General features: G+C 35.8%; 1 protein-coding gene across 2 annotated transcripts in view; it reads right to left on the bottom strand.

The window, feature by feature from the left end:
- The window catches only part of LOC124303013 (sialin), a 112,387-nt gene extending 86,284 nt beyond the window's left edge, over positions 1-26,103 (bottom strand). For both annotated transcript variants that reach the window (XM_046759684.1, XM_046759731.1), the window contains exon 1: positions 25,804-26,103. The gene's annotated coding sequence lies outside the window, so the exon portion shown is untranslated. The remainder of the gene's footprint in view (positions 1-25,803) is intronic.
- Between the last annotated feature and the right edge of the window lie 1,356 nt (positions 26,104-27,459).

Here is a 27,459-nt window from a genome sequence, read left to right as displayed (position 1 = left end):
AACTGAAAGCAACGGCCAAAGGAGCCCTTGTCTTTCCAGAAGAAGCAATGGCGGAGGTGCTTGTTCACATTCCTAGGCGGCTTTGATGATACCTAAGTCCGTACAGTTCGACTATCAAGGGTTTTTGGGTCTGATAAGCTGATCCAGCTTTTACCCATCGGAGGGGGTTCCTTATAAATCTATTAAATTCGACAAAGAACACACTAATAACGGGTTTATCACATAGGCTGTGGCCCAAGATAAACCGCACCCGTTACAGTACAAGGTCTGAAGCAAAATATGTAAATATACGATCTATCGAATGTGTGTAATTCAGATCAAAGTGGTTTCGAATTGGAGATGCATTCTGGAAGAACTTTAGCAGTCGAAGGCGAAAAGAAGGTGGAATGTCTAGTGCAGTCAGTTGCTTTTACTACACACAGTTACACAATTCAGCCAAATATATCAGCTGAAGGAATACTTCTGTCCCCAATTTTCTTGTCCTAATGGAAGCAAGTGATATGTTCGGTCCAATTGTGCAACAGAGATTGTTTCGACCACATAATGTGTACATAGAAATATCGAAGTTCAGTAAACTTACTTCAGGTATAAACTCCATGATTATTTGGTTATGGAAATGAAAAAGTAGTATGTACAGTAGTAAATGTCATATTATTATATTTTCAGAACATTTTAAAACTTGGTTGCAAAATATTTTGGTCCGCAACGTTGGTTAAAAAGTGTACTATTGATTGATTCATGGAGTGGCCAGTGCCCTGCAGCTGTACGTGAAGTAACACGTCCGCATAGAGACGTTACATTGAAAATTAGCCCTAAAGGAACAACCGGAAAGATCCAACCTGTTGACATTTATGGTTTTAGGGTGTGGAAAAATTATGTCAGACATTTCTCTGACAGAGTTTTATTGATGAATTATGATCTAAATTTGCATCTGAGAAATAACATTATTAAATTGCAATCCCTGATCCACCATTCATATTGTGAAATGCCAGGATGCGATAATATTGTGATTATTCGTTGTTCCTGATGCAAGAAGTCCTTATGTTGTTATCATTTTATACTATATAGTATGCAACATAATGCATATTTCTCCGAATACGGAAATAATGTGACAGTAAATAACTGATTATTGTTGTAATTCAATATATTGTAGGGCTCATAGTAAGTCGAGATTTGTATTTATCGGTGTACAATAATGTGCACTTGACGGTCGCCGGATAGCGAATAAATTAACAGACCGGAAAAAGAGAAACAGTATAGACTTGGAGCTAAACTGACGTGTTCGAATTAATAAAATAATATACATCCTGATTTCCCTCATTCATCGTAATCGTTCCATAAATATCATATTACAATATCATATTTCTATCATTTTGTGCCATCTACTATGTGATGATTCCAAAATTGCAAGGTCAGAATGAATAATATCAATTGATGCTTGGCTGCACATAATGACTGCATCTATTGGACTAGCCGCCCGAATCCAGGTCCAAATTTGAATATCCGCGAGAGCGGTGGGGACAAGCAATTTTAATTTTTTAACCTCTAATGTTTTTTACGCGCCAGTCAAGCAGAAAAACAAATGTTTTGGTGCTTCTGCGTCACACAAGATAACTTTCATTTCTTCAATGGTATACAAGCCAGTCCATGTTAACTTACCGATTTCTTTCAATGTTTTGGAAAAAAAATAATAACCAAAGTCCTAAATGTTTACAGCATTAGCCATGTTGATTCCAAAACTGTAAGCTCGGAATCGATTCCAGTAACCTCACAAACTACTAAAATACCGGGCTCCGGAAGATTTTACGATCATAAAAGAAACTATGCCAGAAACCGTTCTGCAATTTGTGAGAGTGGTTTTTGTTATAAATACAACCGAAATTTATTGAAACGAAGACGCTTCTAAATTGTTGCTTAGAAAGAGCCTTGTAATGTTAAATAAGACTAATTCAAGCAAAATAGTGCGATTCTAACGCGAATTTCGCTGTACGTATATAAGAGTAGTTCATCCCCTAAGTGACGTTATTCCGAAAAACGCAAAAACACGTATCCCCTACTTTTTTCTGCTGTTTCAAATACAATGAATTTCATTAAAATCCAAACAATGGTTTTTTAGTTATAAAAATTTTTTACTTTCAACCCCTATAATTTTCAACTATTCAACCCCGTCGTAACTGGCCAAAATGCATTTTTCATTATTCGTCATAGGAATCATTCTCTAATTGGTTTCATTCAATTATCTCAACTGGAAGTATGCGAAACTATGAAACAACCACTGAGGATGTCCAACTTTGGGGGCTGATTTCACCCCTTTAAACCGTTTTTCTGCCGATAAAAGAACATACTTGTCGCTTACATTTCGATGAAGAATAACAGATCCTCAAATGGTCGGAATCGGGGGGACACCTCAGGCAGTTTCCTTGTGAGCAGAACGATCGTCATACTGCCAGTAATTTGGGAAGATGACTCATAGACACTATCAACCAGTGGAATACATCTATAGACAGATTGTTTTTCATTTCAATCAATGCATCGAATATCACGAAAGCCATAACGGATCCCTTTAAGAGGAGGTACCTGAGTAAATTTTTCAAATAATCGATTTTTTGCCTTGTAGTTTGTAGGTTAAAGAATATTGTGTCTAAATTCCATACAGAAATTCGTAATATTGAAGAAGTTGTGGATTATTCTGTGAAAGGCGGCAGAAAGTCGAGCTCGCGGTCGGTTGGGTCTGGAGCTGTCGCGCTGCGCTGGGGCCTTTCGTTATAGCGAGCAGGTATGCAAGGGTAGGGTAACTGCGGGCGCCTGGTGCTGTTTCGAAGCGGCAGTCTATCGTTTATTCTACAAGAGAGAACAGTGTTTTCTATTCTGTGCATCGTTAGTGAAATCGATAAAATGAACCGTAAAGACCAGTGAAATAAAATCTCAAGAACAGATAGGCGACGTTCAAGATCCGTAAAGACAATCCTCCGAAAAAAAACGTCCATTGAATCGCCATGAATGTGAAAAAGATGACAGTAAAGTGAGTGCTTCTGCCAAAAAAATTCGTAAATTAATCGATTTAGAACCGAGTGTAAAACACGATATCGAATACGTTTGCTGAATTTTGTGACTGTTTTTTCATTTATCAGTGAACATGTGAAATGTAAAGACTGCGGACAGACAATTATCACCACGGAAACCTGGGATTACTGATTAACGGTAAAGTAAAAATATCTCTATCCTGCGAGTAATTTTTCTGTGAAACTTGCTATTTTCTGAAACAGCATTGAAGTACACTTTTTGAAAAATCGATTTTAACTTCTTTTTTTTAAGTTTGAAGTACGAAGAATATTGTGTGAACATTTCATGTTGAAATTCCGTAATCGCCAAAAATTATACGGAGAATTTATCGAAAGATCGTGCAGCGGCCCAACGGCCGAGCGCATCATTTCTTTATCCACTTTTCAAACGCGATTATCTCGAAACATAGTTTTCAAAGTCGGTGCCAGATGTATCTCTAAAACAGCTTGTCCGATTTAGACCAAATTTAGATACAATATTCTTCGATGGTTTTTCTCGTTCGCCACTTAGGGGTATTTTATTTGATTGAACCGTTGCGTTTTTATGCAACCAAAATAGTCGGAAATTGCAACAAAAAACAAATGTTAAATTAAAACGGTCCCAATTCCGTCAAAAGTGAACATTTCACAAAAATCCTACGAGGCGAACTCCTTTGTATATTATATTTCAAGAATTCGTTGCGTTTTCATGTTTCAGATCAACCGACTGTCCGGAATCCTTGGCACCACAAGCCATGTCAACGAACAACACATCTGACACTGACCACAACAACGACGCTACCAGTCGACGAATTTATTTTTAAAAAATTCCTAAACATACCTCAATGGACATATTTTCCAATAAAAAAAAACCCGGATCCAATCGAAACATTAGTTTTAAGATAAAAATTCCCGAAGTTTACCTGTTTTTCTCGCCGTTTACTCAGGTACCTCCGCTTAATGCAGACAAGCACATACTCTGTTTTGCGCACACCTTGAATTTAGTCGTTTCCAAAGTAGATGATGTAATGAAATGCTGAACCCTCTATGTACGAAAGTGAAGTCGATTGTGACGTATTTTAAGTATTCTGTAGTAGTTACGGATCAACTGCAAGCTCGCAGTAACTTAAAATTAATACAAAGTGCTTCAACTCTACGTACTATATGCTAGAGGAATTTGTTGAATTAACACATCAAGTAGGAATCATTCTTCTGCAGTACCAGGCTGCATCATATATGTTGATTGTAAGAACATCTGAGTTACAAGTTGTCAAAGAGGTCATTCAATTTCTAAAGCCATTCGAAACTGCGACTAAGATCGTCTGTAGAGAATAATATCTCACGGAATGTAAGGTCATTCTGATAGTGGATACTATGAAAACGCAATTGCGATCTCTTGATTTGATAACTGCTTCTGGAAAATGGATTCAAAAAGCGCTGTCATAACTTTAGCCAACGCTTTGAACACGTCAAAAAAGTCAGTCTGCTCGCCATTTCTACTATTTTGGATGCTCGGTTCAAACATCTGATTTTTTGCGACAAAGTTTCTTATGAACATACAGTTAACAAAGTAACAAGAATCTTGAACATTAGTGAGGTAACTGTCCCAGAACCAGAAAGAGAACCTATATCCTCGCAGAGTGCGTCAAATGATTCTGACTTTTGGTCGCACCATGACGTCTTAGCAAACTTGCCGAATATTAGACACACTGAACAGTCGAACGAAATGCTAGATCACCCGAGGAATTACTTAACTCAGCCAACACTGGGTATGAACGTTCAGCCTATTAAATATTGGTTATTCGAGTATTCTGTGGATTCCGAACTAAATAAACTCGCTCGAAGATACCCGGCGGTGGTCGCTACTTCTGTTCCCTTTGAGCGATTATTCTCCATGGCTGCAAACATAATGACCGAGGCGTGAATCCGACTGCCGGGTGAGCATTTGTACCGATATTGATTTATAAACCTCTTAGCAAAGAATAGTGGCACCTAAAATCTAACAAGTTCTTATGTGATACACTATTTGTCATAAAAAATTTCAATAAAGAAAATATTTTTCAAATGTCGAGTACTTTATTACCGTTTCCACATTTATCTGAAATTTGTTCTATGTCTGGTCCAAACGATTTCGAGTATCGATTCTAATCGAGATTGATATTTTTTATTCGACCTTTTGTGTGAATCGATCTTTTTAGGATCATCTGAATCGATCGCGGAAATCGATTTTTTGTACAGAATCGCGTATCACTGCATGGAATCATTTGGAGCACTACTTGCGCTATTGATGCTGGATCACGGGGGGGAGGGGAGGCATTCGTTCATCGACGTATGAAACATGCGCATGGATGACAATAAGTGACTTCGTGTGAATTTCACAACGAATGAAATATAAATACTTAGGTTTCTGAATTATTTTAGGTAGAATAATAGCGAGATATGATAATTAGATCAGGAAAATTTGACAGAGTGTCATCGTAGAATAAACGAACCTTGCTTTTTAAACTTATTATTCATTCTTTTACATCACCCAAATTAAAGGGATCTCCACATTTGCCTAGCTTATAAATATCCACGCCTGACGCCTGATTAATCGTCATATGGTCTTGATTTTTACAAGAATAATATCTCTTTTCAAAAAGTCTGGAGAAATTTTTAAAAATCCGGCATTACAGATGGAAATGTTCGGGCAAACGCCCAATAATCGATCGATAATTCATCTTCCGATTTCGTGTCGATCTTTGCGTCGTAACCAGGTTGCACTATTTATGTCTGTTTTTGGTTAATAATTGTTTGATTTCGATGATAGAATGGTTCCAAAAGATCTCGACAAATAAAACCAATGTCTCTTTCGGCGGTTGACTAATAGTAGTGGTAATGATGATAACAACAACGATAATGATAGCGATGGCGATTGGTAATGGAGATGGCGATGACGATAGCAATGACGATGAAAGTGACAATAATGTTACATACTCAGTTCCTCTTCGCAACTTATTCTTCGACGCTCTTATCTAGAAGCCTGTTCATTTCATTGCACTAAACAATCTCACGCACATCCTGTGATCCTGTGCACACTTGGCTATCTCCTCTGATTCCCAGAACCCTGATCATGCACTCTGCTTTCTGTGCTTACTCACGTTTCGTTCTACTCATCCCAAGACACTTCACCTGTACCTCTCGACCTACACACTACACACCTACCCTCCAAACTACACACGTCGTTTCTATTGTTCCATCAACTTTCTCACAATAAACATATAATTAATATTCTAAACCTATCTAAAGTAATTCAGTCCTCATCCTAACCTCCCGTTGTCCTAGAACGTAAAAGTGAAACCGAACCTGTCCATTCTTTACCGCTCGGGAATAAACAACCTTAAGGTCATTACGATAAGAACTTCCAAGCCCGCGTATCTACGATCTAAGCTTTCAATTTATTATTCGTTGGATTACAATGGATTGTGATTTTAGGGTAACACTTGACCTGTAATTTATTGGCCGATAACTTGGGCTTCCACCGGATGTGATTCAGAGTTCGATAGTTCCCGTTCGTAATGGTTTTCCAATTAAGTTTCACCGTGTTGTTAACGGTTTTTTCGTCATGTGATCTTCAAGTTTCACCACTTTTAAGCAGTTTTCAACGGAAATGAATGTAAGTTCAACTACCTATAAAGTTTTTTTGTCTCTTATTATTGTGATGAATGTTTATAATTTTTCCAAGGAAGGCCCCTTAGAGCCAGAACGTGAAATTTGACTTCCCTCCTTTATTTTTGACCTTGGACACCGAGAGAATTGATACAATACGTGAAACGTCAACATCGATGGATGTTTTTTATTATTGACCTTCAATACAAAGAAAAATTTTCTCGATTTCTGAAACTATCCACGTGACAGTTGATGATGTAGCGATCTCTGGGCTGACGCCCCAAACGGCGGGATTTGTGCCAAAAACTTAACTTAACTTAATCTGATACCGTAAAAAATATTTTTACTTTTCATCACCTTTGGTGATATATGAAAAATATTCGTTTTCGAACCTGGAGAATCAGGAAAGTATGTTTTTGACAAAATGTTCCGTCTGTAGGTCTGTTGATTTAGCTGACAAACTTTCTCGATGACCTCGGAAGCCACTCTATGAAAAAATCTGAAAGTTATGGTATGTAACAATAAAATGATAATCTGGCAAATTGCCGTGTCCCGTATAATTTGAACTTCCTGTTCTACCGGAGATAAATGGATTTTTAACTGTTGATTGACAAACCTTTACTTTTTCATAATGAACGATTATATTTTTCCAAGTTCATTTATTTATTCCAGAAATTCTGTATACATTTATCTGTTTTTTATGAAGTTAGACATTTTTTATTGCTTATACCTTTTTTCTATACTTTTTCCTTTTTGATGAAAAGTAAATTGATGGGATAAAAGAGTTCTAATCTATAATGGTTGCGCACTGACTGGGTCAGCTCTGATTCCTGATTTACTCGCAGTCTAACCATACGATTATCTGATATTTCCTCCTGATAAGAAGACTTTGCTCTTTGATAAGCAGACTCTTACAGATGAGTAATTTATCGAGTTAGTTATTTTTTATTTATTTTTTTTTCAATTTTTGAAATGGAGGTAACATGAAGTTTAAAAATAACAGTTGTACGCCTTGAATATATGCAAACGGTTGATGGGCGTAGTTCTTAGAGTGAGTGATCGAATGTCACAAGTTTCTGAATTCTTCTCACTTCTTCCATGGGAATTCGCACAGGATAGAACGAAATTATTCGGTGCACTTGCAGGTTGAATCTCATTATCTCATACTCAAACACATTCCTTCGCAACCTCAACATCCGCTCAAGCTATTGATATATGCAGGCAGGCTTAAATATGATTTCCAATGTTTTACATATTTTGATTATATACTGATAGTTACAATTTCAATGAAATGTTTTTCACATCTAATTTGGCGAAAAAAATTATGGTATGGAATGATGGAGCTCATAGAATGGAAATTTTTTAGAAAATGTCAGTTTTGACGTAATGTATCGACAAAGAACTCGATAAGTAAAATGTTCAATAAATCAAAGTTTCCCATGAGCTGCGTATAGAGCGAGATATTAAGTCTTGTCTGATGGGGATTTATGATCGGGGATGGATGGTATATGAAACGGAAAAAACGAGGTTCGTGACCAAAGAATTATTACGATGTGTGAATTCTGTTAAACAGCCTGCTCATTTTTAGCTTGCTTATATACAAGAGAAAAAACAGTTTTGAACTTATTCAAAACTACTTTCCTAAGCGTTAAATATTCTATTCATGGCGATCGAAGAGGAAGCGATTTCAAATATAGATGTTCAGGATGGCTGACCTTCATAATCGTTTAATTGCAGTAGTATTAGGTCAAGAGAGGGTTTACATTTAAATCGAACTCTTGTGGCAAAAAAAACTGTAATTTGTTAGGAAAAGTTGTCACATTGGAATTAAATAATGCCAGAATAATATGGCTTATGTTCTGAATGTCAGTTCTTTTGTCGAGAGTGTTTTTATTTGATATGAGTATCATTTCTTCAATTAGTCTTTTTTGCCAGCTATTTTCTTTATGAATCATTTTAACATTATCAAAGTCAAATGTATGCATTTTCGTTACTGAATAATTATCTAAAACAGACTTGTCCGGATCTCGTGATTTTAAATCAGGTTTGTGATGAGCTATGCGTTTTTTGAGAAGTTGAGTTGATTGGCCAAGATGACATTTATTACAATCATTATAGTCGATTCTATATACAATGTCAATTTGATCTGGCGTAGCAGTTTTAGATTTTAACGATGTGAATAGATTGTTAAGAGTATTCATGATTTTATATGAAACATTAATGTTTTCTTTCTTAAGTATACGTTTGATGTATTGCGATAAACCTTGGATATATGGGATTGATGTTAGACATTTTTGTTCATTGTTCTTTGTGTTATCAAATTTGAAATCAGTAATGCTATTGTAACATTTGCGCACTCTTTGTGTCTGAGTATTTTTGATGATTTTCAAATGATAGCCATTCGTTTTGAATTTCTTTTTTCGCATATCAATTTTAAGTTTTTCTTCCTGAATTTACTATCAGCAAGCTTGATTCCTCTATCAAATAAACCTATTGGCACACTTTTTTATATTTTATCGGATGATGTGAATGAAATTTAATATATCTGCTAGACCAAGTCTCTTTTTGATACCAATCAGTGAACAATGTGCCTTTTTCGTTAATGATCCTAGTATCTAGAAAGCTGATTTTATTTTTGGTTTATAGTTCAAAGGTGAATTCAAATCAAGGGTGATATTTGTTAAATGCACTAACTAAATTTTGGATATTATCTTTGAGCACACAAGTTAAGATGCCATTGACATATCTTTTGTAGAAAATTAATTTAACAGGAATAGTATTAATTACTAATTGTTCAAATATTTCCATGACAAGATTAGCTACAACCCGACTAATTGGTGAACTCATAGCCACACCGAAGATTTGTTGATCGAATGAAGTTATTATGAATGAAGTACGTTGAGCTTAGACAGATCTCAACTGCTTTAACAAAGTCAATCTTCGGAATGGCTGTGTGTTTAGCAATGTAAGTCGAATTTGTTTTTGATTATTGCAATCGCTAGCTTAGTTGGTATGTTAGTGTAGGGAGTGCAATGCGACGCCCGATACGAATAAAAGCACGTTTCAGATTCCGGATGGAAAAGAGCACGTTTCGAATTCCGGGTGAAAAAGAATACATTTCATATTCCGGGTGAAAAAGAGCACGTTTCAGATTCCGGGTGAAAAAGAACACGTTTCAGATTCCGGATGGAAAAGAGCACGTTTCGAATTCCGGGTGAAAAAGAATACATTTCATATTCCGGGTGAAAAAGAGCACGTTTCAGATTCCGGGTGAAAAAGAACACGTTTCAGATTCCGGGCGAAAAAGAGCACATTTCAGGTCGATTCGAATACTAGCACGTTTTGGGTTGACTCGAATACTAGCACAATTCAGATCGACTCAAATATTTGCACAATTCAGGTTGACTCGAATATTAGGAAGTTTCAGATAGGTTAATTCCAATGTTGCGGAGATTTGTAATTCTCCAAAAAAGGCGATATAATTTTATCTTTCACGTTGACACTGATTTATTTCCCCAAATCATTACAAAGACTGATGATCTTGATGAATAATATACAGTATAGTAAAAATTCAAAAAACAATAGCAAAACAATCAAAAAATCTTACCGATCATGTTATTGTATAAAACTAGGTAAACTTTGTGTTAGCAAACAGAACGATTTGTTTCAGAATAATGATTGCCACTGTTAGATAGATCGTATTTCAAGTGAGAAAATTGGTAATTCATGTTGTGTTTTTTTTCTTTATTTTTTTTTCTTTTTGTTTTGTTTATTTTTGGTTCTACTTAATCCGAATTTATTCGCCAATACGGAATGATTATTTTGAATACTGATGTGATTGTATAAATTCACAATGAAAATTTTTTTTTTTGATCGTTATCAATATGATTTATTCAATTATACTGTCGTAAAAATCGTGAAATTCAAAGGGTATCAATCTACGATTGCACATTGATTGCAAGTCCCTTTTTTTCTTGTCATTCAATTTCAACTTGGAATCGTAGGCTTGTGGGACTTCGTATTCATGAAAATAATTCCATGAATATTTTTTTCTCAATATAACCATTTTTTTCTCAATTTCTTTTAAATTATACTTCACAGATATTTTGTCCCTGTTTGAACGCACATTTATTTCTTTGACATTTGCAATTTTCACCGCAGGCCAGTTGAATATGCTTCATAAATCCGTGAAATCAAAGATTTCACACTATGGAAGTTTTATGAGGAGTGAAATAATACAAGCTTTAACTCGAAAGCATTATGAGTGTATATTAGGGTGGGCCAAAAAAATCGACTATTTTTTTTTTCACTTTGTACTCCGAAAACTTGGTTGGTAGAGACCTCAAAAACATTTTCTCTAAGTATGAGCTCTTAATTTTAATAGGAAGGTCCTCCGCCTCGCAGTTTTCTATTTTTTTGTTATGGTGAGGAAGAAAAATACATATCTCGGTATCTACTATTTATAAAAAAAAAGTGTATCACATTTTTGTAGAAAATTGAATTCTCTACAAAAAAGGTCTCTTACAATTTTTTTGTACACCTCACTGTTCAGAAGTTATTGAAGGTTAAAGTTTGATCGTTTTAAGGTAGATGTCTTTTTTTTATGTATTTTATAATTCTTCAACAAAAAGTCATTATGATACGCGCAACTCATATTTTCGTAGGAAATTGAATTCTCTACAAAAAAGCTCTCTTACTGTTTTTTTGTATGCCTCACTGTTCAGAAGATATTCACCGTCAAACTTCAATGCACACTATTTTTAACAGTTTTTTGTTAATAATTCAAATAATTTCAATTTAATTCATGAGTTTCGGGAAAATTTGTACAAATTTCAGTTTCTGTTGTCGTAGTAACTACTATAGAAGTTCAGAAACTTTTCGTAATTTATCATTTTTTTAGTATTTTTACAAATTTTTTTTTTAATATATCGAAATCCCAATCGTGCTCTAAATTATTTTTATGGCGTTTGTTCAGAGAACATCTTAGAACTTTTTTTCGCAAATTACACATAAAATGTTTTGCTCGCGAAAATTTTTGTTTTAAATCCTATCGCTTCGTCTGTTTGTCTTGTGTAACTAACGCCACTGTTAAAAATAGTGTGCATTGAAGTTTGACGGTGAATATCTTCTGAACAGTGAGGTATACGAAAAAATTGTAAGAGACCTTTTTTGTAGAGAATTCAATTTTCTACAAAAATGTGATACACTTTTTTTTTATAAATAGTAGATACCGAGATATGTATTTTTCTTCCTCACCATAACAAAAAAATAGAAAACTGCGAGGCGGAGGACCTTCCTATTAAAATTAAGAGCTCATACTTAGAGAGAATGTTTTTGAGGTCTCTACCAACCAAGTTTTCGGAGTGCAAAGTGAAAAAAAAAATAGTCGATTTTTTTGGCCCACCCTAATATGTATATATATATATATTGTGACGTGATTTTTCCCGCTCCTCGGTCACTCGGAGAAAATGACCGAGAACTTACTGCGCGCACAATAATTTGGCGTCCACGATGTACCCTGGATCTAAAACAATATCGCGAAGTTGTGTTGGGCGCCTGGCGTGATCAACACGCCTCGAAATCATTAATGCGCTATACCTCGGGCATATGCTCGATAGCTCAGTACCGCGGCGAGGGGAGGAGTAATTTTTGGAGAGAGAGAGACACTCAAAATACACACGCTACTTAACAAAAGAAGTGAAATAAAATCTTATATTTCCCAATAACGGTGATACAAAACAAAAAAAAATAATCCAAAAGTCGCTCGTCACGATTCTGAAATTAAACAGAAAATTACACATAACCTACACTATTCCTTACTCTACTGAGTTCGCAGCTCCCTAACTAAAATGCCACTCAACAATTACAAAATCTCCATACGCTATTCTCGATTCGCAGATTCGTCATTTCTTCTCCATAGCGATAATTGCTCGAAACCGAAACTAAAACTACTTTCTCGACGGTGCGCCCGTCGGGCTACCGAACAGACGGCGTCCTCAATCTCACCCGAAATCTCACCCGACTCGGAGCTTCGACGCTACTGCGAGCTGTCCTAAATCTAAACGTGACAACATAACTTAACCTAAAGCTTGTTTCCTACTTATTTCAACTAAACAAATCCGCAAACGCCACTAAACTTCAGACGCAACCAAAACTCAATATTCGAACTTCTCGTCTTAACCGCTGCTCAACGCAACGGCAATTTTGACTATACATCACCTCAACTCGACTAAACACTATCTTGAATAAACGGCAACTTAACTAAGCGCAAGCACCACTAAATGTAACCTCAACTAAACACAATCTCAAGGTGACGCAACTCATTTCAGATCATCAACTAAACGGGTACGGAACTAAGCGCAGGCGCAACTAACCGTAACCGCAACTATTCGCTATCGCAACGCATCCGAAATCAAACCTTCTCAAAATCTTCGAAAACGTTATTCGCTAATCCGAGCACTCCAATTCGGCACTTCCCGACCCACTCGAGAGGTGACACTGAAAAACCCGATAACGCGGCTCCACCCGGAACAGCGGAATTCAGCTATACTTAATTTCAAAAACGAGAGAAACTCAATTAGAACCCGTGACACTACTCAACTTTCTCAAGAACTCAACATTTACTCTACTCTAACACGCGTGATCAGGCTACGGTTATCAAGCAAAAGAATCGGCAAAAGAATTTCGAGTACTTTTCTACGACGCAAATCGAAAACGGCTATCCGTTACTCGGCAAGCCTTTTCGTAATTATGCTCGAAATTCAATCGCGGGGATAGAAGCAGCGCTTACCTTCTACATCCTTGCAACCCCCTTTCCATTCCCCTCGCGATTTTTGGGCGACTCCATGACTTCGCGAAACTCCGGAAAACGTGACTACTTATCATGACCGCCAGAACTAGAGTGGTTTCAAAAACCTACGACCTGCCGCAACACGGATCTCGATACGCCATCCCATACGTGACGTCATACCCACAAGAATACGCAATAATCGATCCGTCATCGATTTCATCGATTGCGCAACTCGACGCGCATCTTTAGTAGCATCGCTGCGCAGAACTTAACGCTAGATCGCAATCTCGTCCTCCGCGCAGCTCCATGACGCTTGGTGGTGAGCGTGGTGCTCCCTCGTCGCCAGTCGGTCCGTCGCAAGTTTGCTACTCAATTGTTGGCGGGGTGAAGGGGGAGAGGCTGCGTCGCGCCAGCCGCCAGCGGGAATCGCGTCCACCTTAGATTCCCGCGATGCGGGGATCTGCGTCGGCTCCCCCTCCGCAGCCTCGACGTCCTTCCTTTGCAATTGTCGCTAGTCCGCCACTCCGCACTTTCCTCGAATTCGGTGCCGACTTCTTGCCTGATACCGTTGTAACTCAAAAAATAAAAAAAAAACAAAAAAAACTCGAAATATCTTACGCTATTCGCTAAGATGTCTCGTAGTTTCGGATGCGTGACTCTAGTCCTGGCGCTCTTTTGCACAGATTTCGCGACTCAATTTCGGAAATTTCTAAATTTTGGTTCCGCCCAGGGTTCAAGGAGCCCCTTGTAACGGGCATCAAAAATTCCACATTACAATATATATAATATATATATATAGGCGAAGGGAGGGCAAAACGGGGTAGGCGGGCAAAATGGGGTACCCTAAAAATTTCGTAAAAAATTTTTTTTCGATAAAATTTCGTAAATGGTCAAAAATGACATCTAGCATCATTTTTACTATTAAACGCTAAAAAAAATATTTGTGTACTTTTTGTGAAAAAATACAAATAAAAGAAACGGAAATAACAAGAAAAAACTTCTTTTAAATTATGTTGAGAGTAAATTTTATTACTAACGTTAATTTAAAAAGTAATTATTACACATATTTTATTTACTTGAAAAAAAAAAATTCCTTTTTTTAAGGCTATCCCATTTTACCCGCAAAAATGAAAAAATTTTTCTCACTGGAAATTGAAAATTGACATTATTTACGTTGTTTGCAACTAAAAAAAAAAATTCAACATATTCACGTTCACAAAATTTTAGTATTTCCTTAAGTACCCCGTTTCGCCCCCCCTCCCCTGCCCTATATATATGTATATATGTCAGATATACGAAGATTAATAAAGAGAACTACTCAGTTTATTTCATTTTAAACCGCAGTGACACGGAAAAACACAACTTTATTCAAATCGTTTCGAAATAATTCTAAAAGAAGTAACTAAGTTAAACAAGAACAAAACAAATCAAGCCAAAACAAGTTCCATCAACGTCATATAACCGGTGATCAAAATATAACAATGACACAATATGGTGATGCGACATATATATATATGCATGTATGTATGTATGTATGTACTATGTATATATATATATATATATGTACATACATACATACATACATATATAAACACATAACGCTTTTGAATTAACGCTTGTATCATTTCACTCCTCATAAAATTTCCATACTCGCGCCTTATATGAAAATCGATTCTTAAGGAGTAAACTCCAATATAAGACAATCACAAATAACAATATTTGATATATTTGTATGTTACCCGTCACTTCATCGCCGGGTGATGGGAAAGTGACCGAACAGCATGATTGTTTTGGGTATGCGCGCCTTGTTTACGTTGCGTGTGTGAAAACACTCCTATTCTTTATATATTTGAGACTCAAGTCAGCATATTGTTCGAAGAATTTGACTTCAGTTTGAGGCCGAAATTCGTCAAGACAAGTACTATCGATATCACAGTTCGCAATCTGGAGTTCAGTGCGCAATTATTGAAATATTGTTTTCGGAAAAAACTGATGAGTGTACGAGTTTTATACTAATAATTATTCTCCAAACTTCAAAAAATAGAAAATGAAGATCTTGGCGTAAGTATGACACTATTTTTATCTATATTATAATATGTGGCGTGTATATTTGTTCGCAATTATTCATCATTCCTGCTTGTTATAACATTGACTTTCGGTAGTAGGAAAACTTCAACTCAACGCAACGGATAACCGCTGTCGACAATGAATCACAAGCTGTGCAGGGCACTTCGTTTTCAAATACTGTAATGAGCTGTTACCATAAGCTTCGATTAGGTGGATAATTTATTTAGTTAGATGATTAATACATCTTATAAAATAATAATATATTTTTCTTTATTGGAAAACAATACATTAAAATAATCCTAGACTGAAATTATTACTTGGTAATCAGGTGAGTGAAAATTAATAAGCAATTTCATTGAAATCCAGTGCACACAAATATATTTGTTAAAGTTTTCGGAACGTTCACTGAATTGAAAATTGAAATGTTCCTATAATCACTTACCTATTATTAGGTGATGAAATTTACATTCAAAATTTATCTAGAACTGCATGGCAGGGGGCAGGGTTGAAACTCCAAAGAAATGATCCGAAAGTGCCAAATTCTGAATTTTTTGGTGGCGAGACTTGAGGTAAAAAAATCAAAGTTTGATGAAACATCAAAGTTTCGAATGGTCCGAAAAGGAACGTTTCAAAATTCCGAACGGACATAATGCCGAAAGGGCAAAACTCCGTCAAGCATAGTTCCGAAAGTGCGAGAATGAGAATACTTAAAAATCTGAAACATCGAAATTCCGAATGATCCAAGATTTTCAGTTTTATGAATATCTGGCTGGTGAAATTTCACTGCTTTGATTTTTTTTTTTTTTTTTTTTTTCGTTTTGGATTTTCGATATTTTTACGCTGGGAATTGCGGTGATTCTGATTTTCTGTGTTTCGGATTTTTTAAACTGACGTGTTGAGTAAACTGCGCGGTCTGAGTGTATTTTAATTTTCGGAATTTTACTGTATCGAAACTTAAATTTTAGGACTTTGAACCGTCGGGTTTCCGACCATTCGAAACTTGGTTGTTTCGTAAAAGTTTTATTTCTTTACTTCAAGTTTCACCACCAACACATTCGGAATTAGGCGCGTTCAGAACATTTAAAATTCGGAACTTCAACCCCGCCCCCATGGCAGTAATTCCAGGTTTTCAAAACCCATTATGTATGTTGAATTTTTTGTTTTGTACTGAATACTAAATTTTATTCGTATAAAAATTTCATTGTGAATTTATACAATCACATCAGTATTCAAAATAATCATTCCGTATTGGCAAATAAACTCGGATTAAGTAGAACCAAAAATAAACAAAACAAAAGGAAAAAAAAAATAAAGAAAAAAAAACAACATGAATTACCAATTTTCTCACTTGAAATACGACCTATCTAACACTGGCAATCATTATTCTGAAACAAATCGTTCTGTTTGCTAATACAAAGTTTACCTAATTTTATACAATAACATGATCGGTAAGATTTTTTGATTGTTTTGCTATTGTTTTTTGAATTTTTACTATACTGTATATTATTCATCAAGATCATCAGTCTTTGTAATGATTTGGGGAAATAAATCAGTGTCAACGTGAAAGATAAAATTATATCGCCTTTTTTGGAGAATTACAAATCTCCGCAACATTGGAATTAACCTATCTGAAACTTCCTAATATTCGAATCAACCTGAATTGTGCTAATATTCGGATCGATCTGAAACGTGCTCTTTTTCACCCGGAATCTGAAACGTGCTCTTTTTCACCCGGAATGTGAAAAGTGCTCTTTTTCGCCCGGAATCTGAAACGTGCTCTTTTTTACCCGGAATCTGAAACGTGTTCTTTTTCACCCGGAATCTGAAACGTGCTCTTTTTTACCCGGAATCTGAAAAGTGCTCTTTTTCGCCCGGAATCTGAAACGTGCTCTTTTTTACCCGGAATCTGAAACGTGTTCTTTTTCACCCGGAATCTGAAACGTGTTCTTTTTCACCCGGAATCTGAAATGTGCTCTTCTTCACCCGGAATCTGGAATGTGTTCTTTTTCACCCGGAATTCGAAACGTGCTCTTTTCTATTCGGAATCTGAAACGTCCTCTTATTCGTATCGGGCGTCGAATGGATCTTGGGAAAATCAACCTCATCAGTCGTTTGGAAAGCTAGCCGACGAAGAAGATGTCCGAACTGGATATTGGTACAATATACAACGTTACTAACCTAAGACTTATTAAAACGAAAGACGGGGTACGTGTTCTGGATACCATTGAAGAAGAATACAAGGCCTTCTTATCACCGAGAAATTCAACACTTCGGTAAGAAAATTCGAATCAGCTGGCCGAAATGTGTAATATGGTAATAATAGTAATAATAATAGTTTATTATGTCCATGGCAATGTTGGACAAATAATATGTGAATAGCAAATGGGTACATAAATTCTTAGAACTAATTGTAGTAATAAATTAAGCCAAATGCATGAAGAGGAAAGAGTTGGGAGAAAGATTGACGTGCGAGCATCCACTACACTCAAAGTTATTCTAGTCCAGGAGAATGAAATTAAGTTCTATTCTGGAATAACGTAGGTTGGCCGATTTTTTTATAGGTTCATTAGAGACGGACTAACATATTGTCACCCATGCCCAAAAAAGTTAGGTCCGGGTTTGTCCGTAACGATTGTTTAAACTTTTGAGACCCACATTTTGTTAAATAACGTCTTTGTTATGGGTCATACACGAAAACTGTTCAAACAAAAGTTGTTCGTCTCATCATTATCGATAAAACAAGCTGTCGTGAGATCAATTTCCTCTATTTGTTTAGTTGCAAAATGCAATGTGCCGTGGAAAAAAAAATTAAATTTCTTGTTATAAATTGATGAATAAACAACGTGTGGCTTTGAAACTCATGGTACAGATAATATGAAGTGTCTTCAAAATTATCGTGCAAGGCTTTTTTGGCTGTGTTATATAGGTGAGCAACAATCCGCGACAAGCCAAAATCCGTATATCGGCTGCCCTTTCTTATGTGATTGGCCCACGGGTTGCAAAAAAAGCATGGAGTCAGTTCGTTACTACTACTTTCCATAAATGAAAAAAAAAAAATTTTTATACTCGAAAATCTCAATTTTTGGGCGACTTGAAATTTTTTGCTTTTAAACAAATAGCGATATCTCCGAGAATATTCATATAATTGTAAATATTATGACGGATTGTACTTGCCCTTCATTTTACGAGTGATTTAAAAAAAAAAAACATGAATATCTTCATTAGAACCAGAGATAACGGTGTTTAAGTGTTAGTTTGTTTATTGTTTTCGTAATTAATACTAAGGGGGAAAAAAATATCAGCTACCTCTCAACACCTCAAGGCATCGCTGTGAATTTTTTCAGATCTCTAGATGCGTTGTATCTAGCAAAAAAAATTGCTCAACGTTCGTCGAGCGGCGTTAGTCGGCGAAATGAAGCCGGGCGGCGTGGTGCGGGGCTCGAGGCTTCGCGCGCCCGCCTGTTCTCACCGCTTAATTAACAACTCGATAACTCCGTTAATAATTATCGTACTACATTTTTTTCTTTTTTTTTTGAACTATGCTATTTTTTTCTCAACAATTCGAATCTGTAATTAGATTTTTAATATTTATAATATTTTTTTTTCTTTTGGATTTTAGTCATATTCTTAGGAAATATTGCTATAAATAACTTTAGATATATAATATCTGTGAATTTTAAGATAAAATGAAATTAAAAAAAACTTAATTAATGTGGTGTGAGTATGTATACGTACATATATACGTATATAATGGAAGAGCGAGAGAGAGATTCCAAGCGTTATAACGGGTTAATATAACAGAATAATGTAATAAATAATTTTATCATATAAAATAATATGTATACACAATTTCGAGCGAAAAAAAATATGGATGGATGTTTATGGTCACATGTTCAACATTATTTTATGTATAGTAACATTAAATATAATTGACGCTTAAATCAGTTTCATTTTTCCTACCATTATCCTACGTATTTTCAGATTTTTTTTAAATTTTGGACGAGTCTAATGTATAGAAATATATATATACATATGAGGAAAATACATATTTCAAAGCAAAAACCCGTTATAACGCTTGGAATCTCTCTCTCGCTCTTCCATTATATATGTATATATGTATGTATACATACTCACACCACATTAATTAAGTTTTTTTTAATTTCATTTTATCTTAAAATTCACAGATATTATATATCTAAAGTTATTTATAGCAATATTTCCTAAGAATATGACTAAAATCCAAAAGAAAAAAAAATATTATAAATATTAAAAATCTAATTACAGATTCGAATTGTTGAGAAAAAAATAGCATAGTTCAGAAAAAAAAGAAAAAAATGTTGTACGATAATTATTAACGGAGTTATCGAGTTGTTAATTAAGCGGTGAGAACAGCCGGGCGCGCGAAGCCTCGAGCCCCGCACCACGCCGCCCGGCTTCATTCCGCCGACTAACGCCGCTCGACGAACGTTGCTGAGCAATTTTTTTTACTAGATACAACGCACCTAGAGACCTGAAAAAATTCACAGCGATGCCTTGGGGTGTTGAGAGATAGCTGATATTTTTTTCCCCCTTAGTATTAATTACGAAAACAATAAACAAACTAACACTTAAACACCGTTATCTCCGGTTCTGATGAAGATATTCATGTTTTTTTTTTTTTTAAATCACTCGTAAAATGAAGGGCAAGTACAATCCATCATAATATTTACAATAATATGAATATTCTCGGAGATATCGCTATTTGTTTAAAAGCAAAAAATTTGAAGTCGCCCAAAAATTGAGATTTTCGTGTATAAAAAAAATTTTTTTTTTTCATTTATGGAAAGTACTAGTAACGAACTGATTCCATGCTTTTTTTGCAACTCGTGGGCCAATCACATAAGAAAGGGCATCCGATATACGGATGTTGGCTTGTGGCGGATTATTGCTCACCTATATAACACAGCCAAAAAAGCCTTGCACGATAATTTTGAAGACACTTCATATTACCTGTACCATGAGTTTCAAAGCCACACGTTGTTTATTCATCAATTTATAACAAGAAATGTAACTTTTTTTTCCACGGCATTTTACATTTTGCAACTAAACAAATAGAGAAAATTGATCTCACGACAGCTTGTTTTATCGAGAATGATGAGACGAACAACTTTTGTTTGAACAGTTTTCGTGTATGACCCATAACAAAGATGTTATTTAACAAAATGTGGGTCTCAAAAGTTTAAACAATCGTTACGGACAAACCCGGACCTAACTTTTTTGGGCATGGGTGAAAATATGTTTGTCCGTCTCTAATGAACCTATAAAAAAATCGGCTAACCTACGTTATTCCAGAATAGAAGTCAGTCGATTTTATAGCTTATTCGTCTGGACTATTCTGACCATTTATCATCTCAATGCCATGCTCATTTTTTGAACCTTGTTTGAAACCTACTTTCAGGCGTAAACATCACGGAGACCCTCGGTATCTACTAAGTACTGACGTAGTGCAGTCTTAAAACTTGGATAAGAAGTTACGTGTCTAATTGTAGATGGAATTGAATTTCAGAAGTAGATATCGGCTATCGAGGAGTTTCTATAGGTCTCCGTGGCAAAAGTAGGGATCTCAAAGTCGGTTCTTTTCTGCCTGGTGGAGCAGCACGAAGTGATGCTGCGATCGGTAAATAGGCGTCTAAGGTAACTCGGCGAGCCAGTTCGAAAAACTGAAAAAAGCAAACAGCCCACAATATACAGTTGCCTGTCCCCGACTGTCAGCCAGCCCAAACTACGTCGATGAGGAGTGATGTCCACATCTGTTGCCACGCCACAAACGAAACGCATGCACGCATTAAGCAGGCGCTGCAGTCTTGTGTTTAATACGCTAGAAATGTAGTTGTACACTATACACGCGTAGTCGAAAAATGGAAACACCAGTATCAGGACCAAATTTTTCCGCAGTTGCGCAGAAAGTAAGGGGCGAGACGCCGAGAGTTGCCTGAATGTGCAGCGGACTTTGTTCGAGATGGCATCAACTTGGCTTTTCCAAGAGAGTCTGCAGTCGATAAGAAGTCCGAGATCGCGAACCGACGAACAAAGGGGTATGCGCACACCATCCAACATTATGTCAGATAAAGCTGAATAGTCAATAAGCCTGGTGACGTAAGGAATGTTGCCAAGGATTATGGCGTGAGCCTTGGATGCGTTCAAGCGCAGCGAATTCGCGACAGACCACCTCGGCACCGCCGCGATGTCTTCATTATGTTTTTCAAGAGCTGCAGAAATTTCGTAAATTGCACAATATGGTAAGGGAAAATCGTTTGCAGGAAAAGCGGTGAAGAATTCAACTAATTTGAATTTTTGTGCAGTTATGTACCATAAAATAATCCATGTCAACCCCTCCGCATCTTTGAAATTAATCTGCTGCACTTCTTGAAAATTCATGCGTGAGGGAATTAAAGCGGATGCGCAAGAAGCCAAAAATCAGTCCTACCAGTATTCACAAGAAAAAAAAATAACACATAATTCCAACAACGCTCTACAATGTAAAGATAATCCTGGATGTGCAATGTTTCATCGATCGTGAGAAGAACTTTATACTCAAGGAACGTGCAGTCTTCAATATAAACAGATCGGATTTGGAGGACCTGCTCTTCAAGCCACCCTGTGATTTAGTGGGATTACCGGTCGAATATAGAGCTAGTAACGTTCACAATCAGTTAACACGTAATACCATGGAATGCAGGTAACAAATCTCACGCGGATGTGTGGAAAATTGTACAAAAAATGGTAAGAAATGTGTTTTACGTATACGCCAAAGGGCTGGAGAAAAAGACCTGGTTAACAGAGATGTTACCTACTAAAGTATCACTCAAAAACTGTTCTATCCGGCTCAGTTTTTGAAAAACAATCATTTTGCACCCAAAAAAACATGCTCAGGTCATTATCATTTCCAAATGGTTCATCCAAGTGAAAATAGCTATTGTAAACTCAAAATAACTACTGTTTCCAATGTAATCGCACAAGGTCATATCAATAATATCACGTTTACTCAAAGTAATAATCAGTCTGTATCGAGAAATGTACTTTACAAATAATCGCGTTATCTTTGATACGTATCTTCTACGATGTAAAATATTATCGTCTCGTCACCAGTCAGTGGAAGCTATACAGCTGTCGTTCGTCATCCAGATTATGTTCTACACCCAATCTTTGTAATCTGTGGACAGTTGGGGCCTTTTTTGCGTGTCCTGTGCTGCAAAACCTGATTTAATAAGGCGTGAATCTCAACATAACGAACCTTGTAACATCGTCAAATCTCGAAATTTTCGGCTCATATTGGGTTTGAAATATTCTTCGAAGTTAACATTGCAAGAATATTCAACAGGAAAAAAATCATTTGTTTTCTTTTAATTTCAAGACTTAGGTATCCTCTTCAAATTATCATGAGGTAGTCCTACATTGAGTAGTGGTTCAATATCGATACTTCATTTTGAATCGTTTTGAGGCGTTCTCCGCCAACTCAGCCACTTTTTTTTGTCCTCTCGGATCTGTTCCATAATCGGTTATATAGTAGTACTACTTAAGGGTACTCTCTGTGAATTTATTTCAGATTTTTTAATCTACTTGTTTCGGAAATGTTTTCTCTTTCAAACCCGTATACGGATGGAAGATTGAAGTCCGGTAAAAAAACTTAGCATAAAAAAGTTATGTTTTTCCATTCACTATTCAATGCAATATAAGTATATGTTATATTTTTGATGCCATCAAAAAGGATATTTTCAGCGAAAAAATGGGTAATTTTTTTTCTTTCAATGCGACACGTTTGATTTCCCTGTAAATTTCACAGGGTATTTGGCAATATACAGGGTGTCCTAATTGAAAAGACGCATTACGTTTCCAGACGACCTAATAGTTCAATTGGAAAATGTGTTCTACAAAAATTATATGGTTCAGAGGGGGACAAATGAAGAATTTTTTTCCTACGGTCCAGCATTCTAGCTGGTGATGTTGTAGAGGATGGACCAGTTTTTTCAAATGGAGTCATACATTTCTGTTTCCATTAAAATATTCTTTATTCGAAAATATGCAACTTTGTCAGAAATTTTTTTTTTCATTATATGAATAGTTCGTGAGATACACCAAAAAATCAAATTCTGCAGTGCACGAGGAGATTGAGTCGTCCGCGCCCCGTATGTCCTTGTTGTGTTATGAAAAGGTAAGACACAGAACATTGTTATTGCGTCGTATTATAAGAAGGTCAGATACGACGCAACACAAATGCATGCAGACACACACACACGCGCGGCGCGGAAGACTCAATCTCCTGGTGTGTTGCAGAATTTGATTTTTTGGTGTATCTCACGAACTATTCATATAATGAAAAAAAATATTACTGATAAAGTTGTACATTTTTGAATAAGGAATATTTTAATTGAAACAAAAATGTATGATTCCATTTGAAGAAACTGGTCCATCCTCTACAGCATCACCAATTATGATGCTGGACCGCAGAAAAAAAATTCTTCATTTGTCCCCCTTTGAACCATACAACTTTTATAGGACACATTTGCCAATTGAACTATTAGGTCGGCTGAAAACGTAATGCTTCTTTTCAATTGGGACACCCTATATTGGAAACGTATAAAAAATTGGCATCGTAGAACTGGACATTCTTGCTGAGTAGAAAAAATATTTTACCGAGATAGGCGAGTTAAAGTAGATTTGTGTTCCTTATTTCCATGAACTATTTAATGCGATATATGTTATGTTTTGATTGATATCTCAATCGCATCAAAAATATAACATACTCATGGATGTTAATGAGAGGGAACTGGAAAAAGAGTATTCCGGAGAGAGTCTACCATAAGAAAAATCGCTGATTATAAAAAAGATGGTGAAATTTTTTGATTTGTCCGTTTAACGAGAAATACTCCGTATGTACACACATACATACACGCACGCATATAAAATCCATTCGAAATAATCCATCGTGATATGCAGGGTCTTCAAAAGTAAAGCAACAGCGACAGCTTGGAATTTTTTTTCCTGTAACGAATACAATAACTTCCTGTTCTCTTAAAACTTGAAAATGTGAAGCTGGTTTAAATTAGGCATGCAAAAATAAGATGATGTTTAAATCATTATAAGATTCAAGCCGACGCATTCTCACTGTGAGAAAATGCTCATTCTCATATCTTACAGATAAATAAGGTAATTGCATCAAAACGTGTTCGGGAGAACTGTTGTAGGTAACTATTGAAAAGAGTATATCTTGAAACGAGTCAAATCGATAAATATCGTCATTTCATAGAATATAAACAGATCAAATAGATGAGAGACGAATCTATCAAAAGTCATTAAACACAGAAATAATGGAGTGTAGTGAATGTTATCTACCGTAAAGTTTCGTGTTTCAAGACACACGAGAGTTGTATCTTATCAATTAGAGAATATTTGGGGAAAAAACTCAAGTTCCCTTATTCAAGAATTATGTTACTTGAACAAACATGTGGTAGTATTTTTTGAAGTGAAACTGTTGTCATGAAAGGTAATACCAGATCCATGTCAATATGTTAAAAATGTCCTATTTTATAAAAATTAATTGTAAAAGTATCCTAAGGTACAACGGTTTGCCTTAGATAGTTATGCTTTGTAAGACTTCGTAAAGCTCAATTTTGCATGAATAATATTATTCACCGGAATTCTCAAAGCAAAAAAATTGATTTATTTTCAATCTTTCCCTCAATTTAGTATGTATAAATACCTTTTAAGAATCAAAAATACCTGAATTCTGATAAATGAATGAAGAAATTTACTAAAATCGAAAATGCTCACAATGACTCGCACTACGATTAAAAACAAATAATGCAGGCAACTTGCAATAGTAAAGCAAAAAAATTATCAATCCAGTTTTTTCTATATTGATGTTGAGAAACGTTCGTTCCAAATTTCTAATTCACCGTGTAAGTTGCAGAACACCTCTATATGGCTACTGTAAACTAAGGGAATTACAAGCCGCTACTGTGCTTTTGAACTTGTTTCATGTTTCCAGATGATTTGAAAATAATGGCCTTGCTTGGAAGTTTAATTCTAATGTAAGCACAAAGCTTTCTTATGACCATTGAAGAATAATTTTAATCCTACGTTACATAATCAAGAAAATCGTTAGAAATGCAACATCATATATATAATATGTCAGAGGGTATCACGGAAAAATTCAGAATCCAATTTCGAAGACAAAATCGTTTACATTAATTGTACCAAATGAAGAATAATTCTTACTTCACACTGAACAGCGATGGGTCACAATTGATGAATTTTGTTATGATCAACAAAACTTGTAATTTTCTGACGTATTTGAGTATTACTTCGCTTCACTTTTCAGTTAATCTTGGAGATTTCCTCAGCCCTCCGATTTAATATTCTTCAATTTTTTGGGTTCCTTGTTTTCGATCATGAAGACACGTTTTCAATTTCACAGACGCTAAAACAAAGTGACATATCTGCACACGCGGCTACTGTTCTTAGAAGACACGTTTTAAATGTCACAGACGCTAAAACAAAGTGACACATCTGCACACGCGGCTACTGTTCTTAGAATTGATAAGCACATGGCAAGTCATCACCACCTGCTACTATATAGTTGCAAAGACAAGATATCAAGATATGCGTTAACTGGCCCAACGTGTCTGTGTCCGAAGGACAAACCCCAATACCTCTGGGATTAGAAGCTAATTGAATTCTTGCACTTGTGCGGCCGGCTGCCAATGGACTTTGCATATTTGTATTGCTCATTTATCTTAATTTTTATAATAAAAGTTGTTGCGCACGATTCACATAGTTCATCTAGTGCACCGTTCGTTCTTACAATTAGTATGTGGTACTTTCATGCCAAAAATACAACCACTTTAAAGAAAAAAAGTTTCAGTTTCGTTGAATTAATTATATTTACTCGTTCCTCGAAATAAATTAGGTGTTAAATTTTTGATATTGGAACTTACTATCAGAAGAGGAAGATGTGCAATTAATATGCATAAAATAGTAACAATACATCTTGTATACAGAGTGACTTGCTAACGATAGAATGGTCTGTGCAACAATTTGATGCGCATGCGCTATAATTTGAGACCTGTTGTTTTCCAGAGTGACGAACAAGGGATAGAGATTTTTACATGTCAAAAATACTATTAAGATACCGACTGTGCCCATCACACGAACAAAAGACAGTCCGTAGTTATAGTCTGTTATGTTTTCTACTTACAGCTATCATTTATTCATTTTTTATAAACATTTTCTATCCAGCGTACCACCACCTGTCTATTTTTCCTACTCGGTAACTTTACCACATTTCTTATATTGATATCTATTTGAAATTCGTCGCGAAGAGGCACATTTTAGACTTGTATATGTGGCTTGTTGACATATACACATTAGAGACTTCTGTATGTGACTGTTAATGTGTATATCTCAGTACACTACATTATTTTAGCCAATTTAAGGCGGACCCAGCCGTCGATTTGAACGATACGAAAGACTCATATCAATTATTAGCGAGAAAAATTTGCTAGAGAGAGTAAGTCTCCGGCAAAGCATGTCTAGATACCAGGTTCGATTCCTGGCTCCGTCGTTCATTTTTCAACTCACCTAAAAATTTTCGTAATTACACTCTCTCTTTATTAATATTGTAACGTTCGTTGACGTTACGGAAATAAATATGGATCCGCGAGTTTAATTATCAAGTCAAAAATCAAGAGCGTGAATGTTGTGAAAATGCTTTAATTGCGTAATATGTGTTTCTCGTTTAAAGTCTGAAACAAGACTGTTTTTACAATAATGTTGGTTGACGCAGCAACCTTATTCTTTTGAAAGACATAAGAGGTTTATAAACGTCTTTTATCTATGATGACTACTAGATCATTAAAGAGGGGGCAAAACGGG

This window comes from Neodiprion virginianus, chromosome 1, assembly GCF_021901495.1.
Source record: "Neodiprion virginianus isolate iyNeoVirg1 chromosome 1, iyNeoVirg1.1, whole genome shotgun sequence".
NCBI classification, from domain to species: domain Eukaryota; kingdom Metazoa; phylum Arthropoda; class Insecta; order Hymenoptera; family Diprionidae; genus Neodiprion; species Neodiprion virginianus.
The sequence above is the reverse complement of the archived record's forward strand: the minus strand, read 5'-3'. Positions and strand labels throughout refer to the sequence as shown.